Source organism: Sapajus apella, unplaced genomic scaffold (genome assembly GCF_009761245.1).
Source record: "Sapajus apella isolate SASKATOON/1434 unplaced genomic scaffold, GSC_monkey_1.0 scaffold22, whole genome shotgun sequence".
In the NCBI taxonomy this organism is placed as follows: Eukaryota; Metazoa; Chordata; class Mammalia; order Primates; family Cebidae; genus Sapajus; species Sapajus apella.
Genome location: NW_022436962.1, coordinates 19,928,018 through 19,936,548, shown reverse-complemented (window position 1 = coordinate 19,936,548; position 8,531 = coordinate 19,928,018). Strand labels below are relative to the sequence as shown.

Genomic DNA, 8,531 nt, shown 5'->3' with positions numbered 1-8,531 from the left:
GGTGTGATCAGGGTGTACTGTAGCCTCAAACTCCTGGGTCCCAGCTATCCTCCCAAGTAGCTGGGACTGCAGGTGTAAGCTACCATGCTTCATAAATCTCTTCTAAATCGTTCCTAAGGCCAATGGCATCTGACTGTTCCAGAGGCCTTTACATTTAACATTTTAAACCAAATTCATTATTTTCTTACCAAAACCTTTATTTGTATCTCTTTAATATCTTACGACTTTAATTCAGTTGTCCAAGCTAGATATTTAAGTCTGTTGATTTCAGTTTCCTGCCAAATACCCCTCCAGTTCCTCCTGCCTCCCCACTGCCAAGGTCCAGCTTCAGTCCCCCATTCTTTGCCACCTCAACAACTGCAGTGGACCCCTAACTGTACTTTCTGAAACAATGCAGAGTTTTCCACACAATTCCACCTTGCTTAGCACACACAGACTTGTCCAGCTGGCTTAAACAAAAGCAGAAACCTCATTTTAATTCAATATTCAAATCTTTCTAAAAGGCTTGAACACTTTCCCATGTCAGTTAAATAAAATACCTTGAAAATAAATTTCTTTGATGATTGAGGCTTTTATTGTATCTCAAGGCCATCATTCTGAATACTGGTGATTATTATACACTATCTATGTTGTAGCCATCATGACATTTGGCTTAAATGAATGTGTTGTTATTTTTAAGTTCAATTTTAAATAAATGATACTTACCTCAGTGGTTCTTAACCTTTCTGGAGTCATGCACCCTTCTGAGAATGTGACAAAAGTTATGGATCTTTTCTTGAGAACAACACACACATACACACAGCCTACAACTTCAAGAGTTTCTTAATTCATCCATGGATCCCTAGAGCTATAATGAAATCTGGTTAAGGAATTTACCTTACATGAAATTGTTTTCATGTCAGAGGCTTGATATACATCTCTATTTTAAATAAGTGTTTGAATGAATTTGGTCCTGGGTGAGATGTGATTGGTGGCCTACTTTCCCAGAGTTTGTACCATGTCTCTTGAGAATGGACTGTGGAGAGGGCAATTTGTATGCTTAGCCATCTCAATTCTGCCCTTCACTAGCTACAGTACTTTGTGAAATCCTATAACTAGCAAGGTGTGTAGAAATCAGCTCAGATTCTCAGCCATGGGACCTGAAATCTTGCCTCCACATTCTCTGCTAACCTGGTAAACTTTTAAGAAACACAACTCAGATGTAAGACGAGGCACATCTGACATGACAATATTTTGTCATATTGGTAGTGTCCTTCTCATTTCCACTACTTCATTTTATCCTAACAGAAGCCTGGTGAGAAAGTCAATGAGTTGTAATTATTCAACACATGAGGACAAATAAGGAAAAGAACACAGGCTTACTCAGTTAGTTATAAACAGGAAATATGCAAAAAGTCCCATTCTGATGCTCGCCCCCAAGTCTGTACACGTCCATTCTTCATGATTTAATTCAAGCTATGCACGAGTTGAAGACATTGAGGTAAAATAGGTTGGATCCATTCATATCAAATTAGGTCTATATCACAATTTCAGAGTGTTAGAAAGTTTTAGGCACACATGAATAATGACTAATAACATTTTGGCTGATCTGGTAAGCTATTGGTACACATGGTTGTTGATCATTTCATCTTGAGGGCTGGGTGCAGCAGCTCATGCCTGTAATTCCAGCAACTCTGGAAGTGAAAGCAGGAGAACTGCCTGAGTCCAGGAGTTTGAGACTAGCCTGGACAACATAGTGAGACCTCATCTTTACAAAAAAATCTTTAAAAATAGCTGGGCATGGTGGGATGTACCTGTGGTCCTAGCTACTCCAGAGTCTGAGGCGGAGGATGGCTTGAGCTCAGGAGTTTGAGGTTACAGTGAGTTATGATCAGGCCACTGTGCTCTAGCCTGGACTACAGAGCCAGACCCTGTCTCAAATAATAGTATTTTATTATTAATAAAAATGTATAATAATTTTATCTCATATAAAAAAGGACAGTTTTGGAAAGTGTAGGGTTTCTATGTGTATTTTTTTTTAAGACAGGGGTCTCACTCTGTCACCTAGGCTGTAGTGCAGTGTCACGATCACTGTTTACTGCAGCCTTGACTTTGGGGCTCAAGCAATCCTCTTGCCTCAGCCTTCTGAGTAGCTGGGACAACAGGCATAAGCCATCATGCCCTGATAATTTTTCTACTCCTGGTAGAGACAGGGGTCTCATTACATTGCCTAGGCTGGTCTCAAAATCCTGGTTTGAGGCGATCCTCCTGCCCTGGCCTCCCAAAGTGCTGTAATTACAGGCATGAGCCACCAGAAAATGTGGGTTTGAACACATTTTTGTATGGATTTTTTTTTTTCCTGAGCTACCTTTAACTGTACACAGGGATTAGAAACATAAACTTGGCTAACTTTATCTGAGCTCTCCAGCATCTTTTTCGCATCCTTCAAAAAAACCAGTCTCACTCCAGGCTGAGTGTTCTTGCTCTCTCTCCTTCTCTCTCACATCCTGCATCATACTTGCAAGCTTGGAGCTGGAGGGACCTCAGAGATTGGTTCAACTCTTCCTCGTGTGTTTAGGGAACTGAGGCCCAGAATGGTTAAATACTATGCCAGAGGTCACACGGGGAGCAGAAGCAGCAGCTCCAAGATGAGATCACACATCTCCTGCCTACGGGTCCTTGTTTGTTTTCCTATCTTTTTAAATGGAAATTTTAATTTCTTGACAGTCAAAAATTCAAAATGTAGCAGAGAAAGACTCATAAGAGCTATAAAGTCATAATAATTAAATTTACAGTAGCTTTTCAAGTACTATAATTTTATACCTGCTCACCCTTCCCTCTCCCCATATATGAATTTCTACCTCATCATAAACTGCTTCCCTAAATTGTTTTCTGGGGACTGTCTAAAAAATGGAGAAATAAGCTTGTAATTTCTTCAGCTGAAAGGAGAAAAATTTTGCTACATAAAACTTAGAATTTCTGTCAAATTGAAAAGTGGCTTTCTAGATCTCCATAAGGCAATTTTATGTCAATTAATGCATCAGAAGATACTTAATGAGAGCCAGTGTTGTGCTTAGCACTATGTTAGGTAAACCTGAAGAGAAAGCAGAAAAATGCATATTTGTTCAGAAAGGAATTGGGAGGTAAAGAGGGAGCTGAATACTTGGACACTGGGATAGCAGTGTGAGTCAACAGAGTATATGGGGTGGGCAGTGGGTGACCAGCCTGACTGACCATGGCTCAGTGATGCCAGTAGTTGGAAATAGTGTTGAATAGGTAGGTAGGTAAGCAGAGAGCTTGATGGTGAGAGCTCAGGGCACTTGAATTTGAACCCCAGTTGTGTAACTTTGAGCAAATCACTCAAATTCTCTGTGTCTCAGTTTCCTTGATACAGAAATGGGGATAATGATACTTCCCTTTCCCTATTGTTGAGGAGGTTTAATTAGATTTACAAGTTCTAAGCACAAGTAAAGTTTAGGGCATTGCCTTCTATGCATTCCATCTACCTTAGTAAGCATTTTTATGCCCTTTGGTTTGGCTGAGAAGTGAAAGTGAACATGTTCCAACAATATTAACTATTATATTTTGGGTGAAGCCAGAAAATAAAGACTTGAAAGTAGTCTGTGGAGCTTAAACTTGAATAAGTAACAGAGAGCTGTTCCTAAGCAGAGTTGGATTTAGAGAATCTGGGCTTAGAAAGGATCTATTCAAACCTCAGAGTTCTTGGGTACGCTGCCTCTACTCTTTGCTAGTTGCTCAAACATCTCACCCCTGGGGAAAGAAACCACTTGGCTGCCTGAACTGGCATGTGGACTGGTGACAAACAGCATGGAAGGCATTTGTCTGAAAAGAACAAAACAAAATTGGATTTCAGAGGATTAAAGTTAGTCAAATTGTTATGGTTCTTTCGCTTTGTGGTGAGTCTTCAAGGGTCCAATTCCAAGGTTAATAAGTAAAAACCTGGAGAACCAGGTTGGTAGATTGAATATTAACAAGTACCTCTTGGATAGTTACTGGAAAGTTACCAATAACATCTATAGTGATCCCTCCTCGGGTTCTCAATAGGCCTTCTTTAGAAACATCTTTGACTCAGGTAACATCCTAGCACCGGACAAGAGGACACTGATTCATCCTTTTGGCATGCCAAGGGGACAGATAAGCAAAGAGAGCCAGAGAAGCTGCTTCCAATCGTCAAGGTGGAGAGACACCGGTCAAGTTTTGGGATCTGGCCATCAGTCAATAGTCCTCAGACCCTCTTAGTCTGCTTTCTCCAATTCAGATCATCTGGTCTTTGCATAATTACAATATCTTCCCTGTGGAATTTGCCAATGATTCCTGGACAGTGACTCTAAAGGGAAAAGATCTAGCAAGTTACTTGCTATTTTCATTAAACTTAGCCAACCTCTCAAATAGGTAAACTATTTTTAAACCTTCAAGCAGCTGCAGATTATCATGGATGAATTCCGAAGTTTTTCTCTAAATCAGCTGTGCTTTTTAGATTCCAAACTCTCCTCCGTGCTTAATTTTTTGCAACCTCGGCTTCTGCTGTCATCTTTTAGGAACTTTAAATTAGTAGGAACAGTGACTCCACCAATACATGATGGTGACCAAGGTCAACCGCAGGCTTGGGGAAAATAAAAATTCCTAAACACATTCTGTTACTCCAAATGGGTAATTAATGATAAAGAAGGGCAAAGCATTTGCCAAACCTGGTGCTAGAATTTATTTATCAGAAATATGCCACGTTAGGTAATATACTCAATTAAGAGAAGCTACGTGAAACGTACCCAGCAATGTACAAATAACACAAAGTAAATATTAGAAAACAAAGTGATCTGTGCTTTACCTGTCATGTGGCCACACCATCTTAAAATGCATTCTTACATTTGCAGAAATAAACATTAAGAATTATTCTGAGACCACTCCTGATTCTGAGCAGAATTATAAAAATGACAAATCGGGTGAATAATTAGCAATAACATCTTTGTATTAAGACAGAAAGTTTTTGTGCTGTTGTAGAATAAGTTAAATAAAACCTAGCTATCCTTTCTGCCCTTCCGGATTCCCCTGGTGGGCCAGATGCCCGGAGCCCCCCCTAAATCTTAGGATGTGTCAGTCGAGTCCCTCAACCAGGGGTCTGGGCTTCTCTCTGGGTCTCCTTCTCTCTACTTGTCTTTCGCCCTTTCTTCCCTGCCCCCTTCCCATTTTTAAAAGGTTTTAAAGAACATCCCTGGGAGACAAAAATAGCTCCAGTAGTGAGAGGCCTACACACCGGGAATGCAACTGAGAGATGCGAGTCAGCAAGTGCGAGCCGCGAACATGAGTGTCTGGCCCTGGGTGGATGCTCCTCGCTGTCTTGGTGCCGATTCTCTGCCTGGGCCCGGTGGGTAGAAGGGAAAATGGTTTTTTAGGGTTGGGAGGTGGGTTGGGTAGGTTTGGGATTCCTAGTCGAAGGAATGAAAACCCCAGCTTTCGGGCTGAGGGGGCTCTTCCTTCCCCTCCCCCCACGTTTTTCAAATTTATTTTGCCCAGGCGGGGATTGGCGACGGTCAAAAGGGAGCAGTTGGCACTGAATGTCACCCTGAAGGTAAAATGAAAGACAAAAGATGAACGCATGCTTGCTTTCCGTTTGCAGCGGCTGCGGCAGGAGCAGCAGGATTTAAAGGGGAAAAAAAAAATCACACGCATATGCACACATATATACACACCCAGAGGCGTCAATTATGCAAACGCAATAATGCAATCAAATCATGACAGTGCTGGGAATTTTTTTTTTTTTAGAAAAATATAGATATTTATTTTTTAAAAGAGAGAGAAACGCATGCAAACAGAATCGTGCACATACCACGTAACCACCCGAGGAGAACCTGGCAGCCTCTCTCTTCTTCTGCCAAGTTATCATTGAGAAAACAGACAGGCATCATGACGTCCTGGGTCACAGGGAGTGCGGACCGACGCTACCAAGAGAAAAGGGAGGCGCCTGGGCGCTCCGGCTAGCCGCGGGCGCCCCTCTGCCCCTCGCAGCCCGGCTCGGTGAGTGCACAGCCGCTCGGGACGCGGACCCCGGGTGCCAGGCCGGCCCCGCGCCCGCGGGGGCAGAGCGGGGGGCCGTGCCCTTGCCACCGGCGGGCCGGCCAGCACCCCCTCGCCTGCCGAGGTCGCGGGAGCCCAGTTAAAGGAGGCGTGTGTAAGATGTGCAATGTTCCTGCATGGGGGTTTTGTAGACTTTCATAGCCAAAGAAACCGGCTTCGGCTTCTTTAAAATCCCCGACGACTCACCTGATTAACCTGCTGCAGTTCTGACCCTGCCAAGGTAACTGGTCCAAATCCTTATCATCAACATCTGGAGACAGACATTTGCATCTGGGGCATTCTTTATTTGCAGTTCTGGTTGAAATCTAGATTGCTACCCCCTTCCCCCTTCACTTGCTTAGAGTGTCTCGGAAAAAGAAAAAAAAAAAAGCAACCCCTCCCTCAATAACACAACCATAAGTACTGCCCACCTCTTGTAGACTTGCCTTACCGTGACTGCAAAACTGTCAGCGTGTGTGCTGGAGACACAGATAAATTCTAATTGCAATTAGATTTGTTCTTTAAACACCCCTCCCATCCCCCTTCCTGGATAGAGACTTCAGTGCTTGGTAAAGTGGTGAAGAGTGAGGGCAGAGTTAGGGCGCTGGGACGGGAGGGGTTAGGGTGAGGGGATCTGGAGCAGGGGTCGTTGGGGAGAGGGTGGCGCCAGGAGTTGAGGACTGCTGTCATGGGCTGGAAAATCCTTCCGGTGATTGCTGCTGCTGTAGTCCTAGGTGTCTCCCTCCTGTCCTCTACGCTTCTTTCCCTCCCTTCTCTCTCCCCAACCCTTTCACCTTCCCAAGGGAGTCGCTGAAGTTGCACGGAGGTCACCCGGCCATCATTTAACTCTTTTAAACCATCTACCTCATTCTACCCCTCAAGTCTGTTAGTACCTCTGCAGGATGGACCCCTGCACGCCTTGTTTGGTGATGGGAGAGTCTCAGAGACAGAAAGACACAGAGGGCAAAGCTCCCCTCCTCCCCTTCTCTTGCCTTCCTGCAACCTCTTCCTAGCTGCACCCCCTCCCCCTTTCAGAATCTTAATGAGCAATTCTGGAAGAGTCCGGAAGGGCCTGGAGAAACCCCTGCCTGCCTCATTGCTGTGGAATGATTATGTATGTGTTTATTTATTGTGCTTGCCTAGGTTATGTTGTGAATTACCACATGGGTCTGCTTATGTTAGGGAAGCACGTTTGCTGTGTTTGTGTTGTAGTACCAGAACCAGTGGCCATGCAATAAGACACAGACACACACAGAAAGCAAATGATTTCGCTAACACAAACCAGAGGGCAATGTTGAAAATAGCACCCTCTCTCTCCCTCTCTCTCTCTTTCTCTCTCAAAAAAAAAAAAAAAGACAAGAAAAAAAGAAATTCTCAGCATGTGGGTTCAGAGAAGCTGTCAGGTCCATATACCTCCTACTACTTTCAAAACACTCCTGCTTAATACTTTAAGTCAAGATCAGGAGACCTGCGGATGTTGTGAAGTGTGTTTCAGAGCAGCTGAATGACTTGGTCTAGTTTTGAAGAGAAACTCTCGTTTGTTTCTCACGCTGCCCAAAGACCAAATAGGGGAGTGTGTTTGGAAAATGCCCAAATTCAGAAGCACCAGGCGAGAGAAAAAGAGTCAGAAATGTCTTAGAGAAAAACAGGGAAAAAAATGGGATTGGGGAGTGGTTTCAGGGTTCTTTTTTTTTTTCCTCCTGTCCAGCAGATTTGATGTTATCAAAATGAGTTAACCAACCTGAGAAACAGTTCTGTCATTGTGGAAAAGAGAGGGAAATTTGAACATTTCTCAAATCGGATCTGAGGAATGCCTGACAGGAAGAAGAGACATGAAAACACTGATGGAGATGAAGTGACATTGATGGGGTTTCATCTCCTTCATATAGAAGAGGAATTAAGTATATAAGAAGGCAGGCCTAGATGATCTTTTAAGCCTACGTTTGTCTGTTATGCATGGCTTTGTTATTTTTACTAAAGCAATTCTCATAACTCTTTAAACTCGCATTAAGTAGAATTAAACGTGTGTATATTGCGAATGGTATCATACAACACATAAAACTCCATTGACTGGGGTGATGAATGTAGATAGAAGACTGTTCCTTTTCTTTAATAAATCAAAATAGCATCGAAGTCCTCGTGCATGGTATATACTGAAACCTGCTGGTCTTCTTTACCGGGAATTGCCTGGGGAGCCAGCGGAGTTTGTGATGGGTGTTGCTTTAACAAAATAGAGCAGATCACTCAATTAGGTTTCCGTGTGTGCTCCTCAATTTATTCTGTACAATTTTTCCAGAAATTAAAAGGTTACCAAGAGAGTATCATGTTCCCATCTCCGACTGAGCACCACTTATTACTGCAACAGTATTTCAATATTAAGTGATCTTTAAGATATTTCATCTTTCATTTTGAGTTCTGAATGTGAATCAGCATGAGGATGGCAGTGAAGCAAGATAAGGTATAACTAACCCACAGACAGC

General features: G+C 43.0%; 1 protein-coding gene across 4 annotated transcripts in view; it reads left to right on the top strand.

Moving 5' to 3' along the window:
• ESRRG (estrogen related receptor gamma) overlaps positions 1-8,531 on the top strand; it is a 640,029-nt gene that overhangs the window by 40,023 nt on the left and 591,475 nt on the right. For 3 of the 4 annotated variants that reach the window (XM_032288602.1, XM_032288596.1, XM_032288599.1), the window contains exon 1: positions 6,050-6,292. The exons of the other annotated variant lie outside the window; for it this stretch is intronic. The gene's annotated coding sequence lies outside the window, so the exon portion shown is untranslated. Of the gene's footprint in view, positions 1-6,049; positions 6,293-8,531 lie in introns of those variants that run through there. 4 annotated transcript variants of the gene reach the window in all.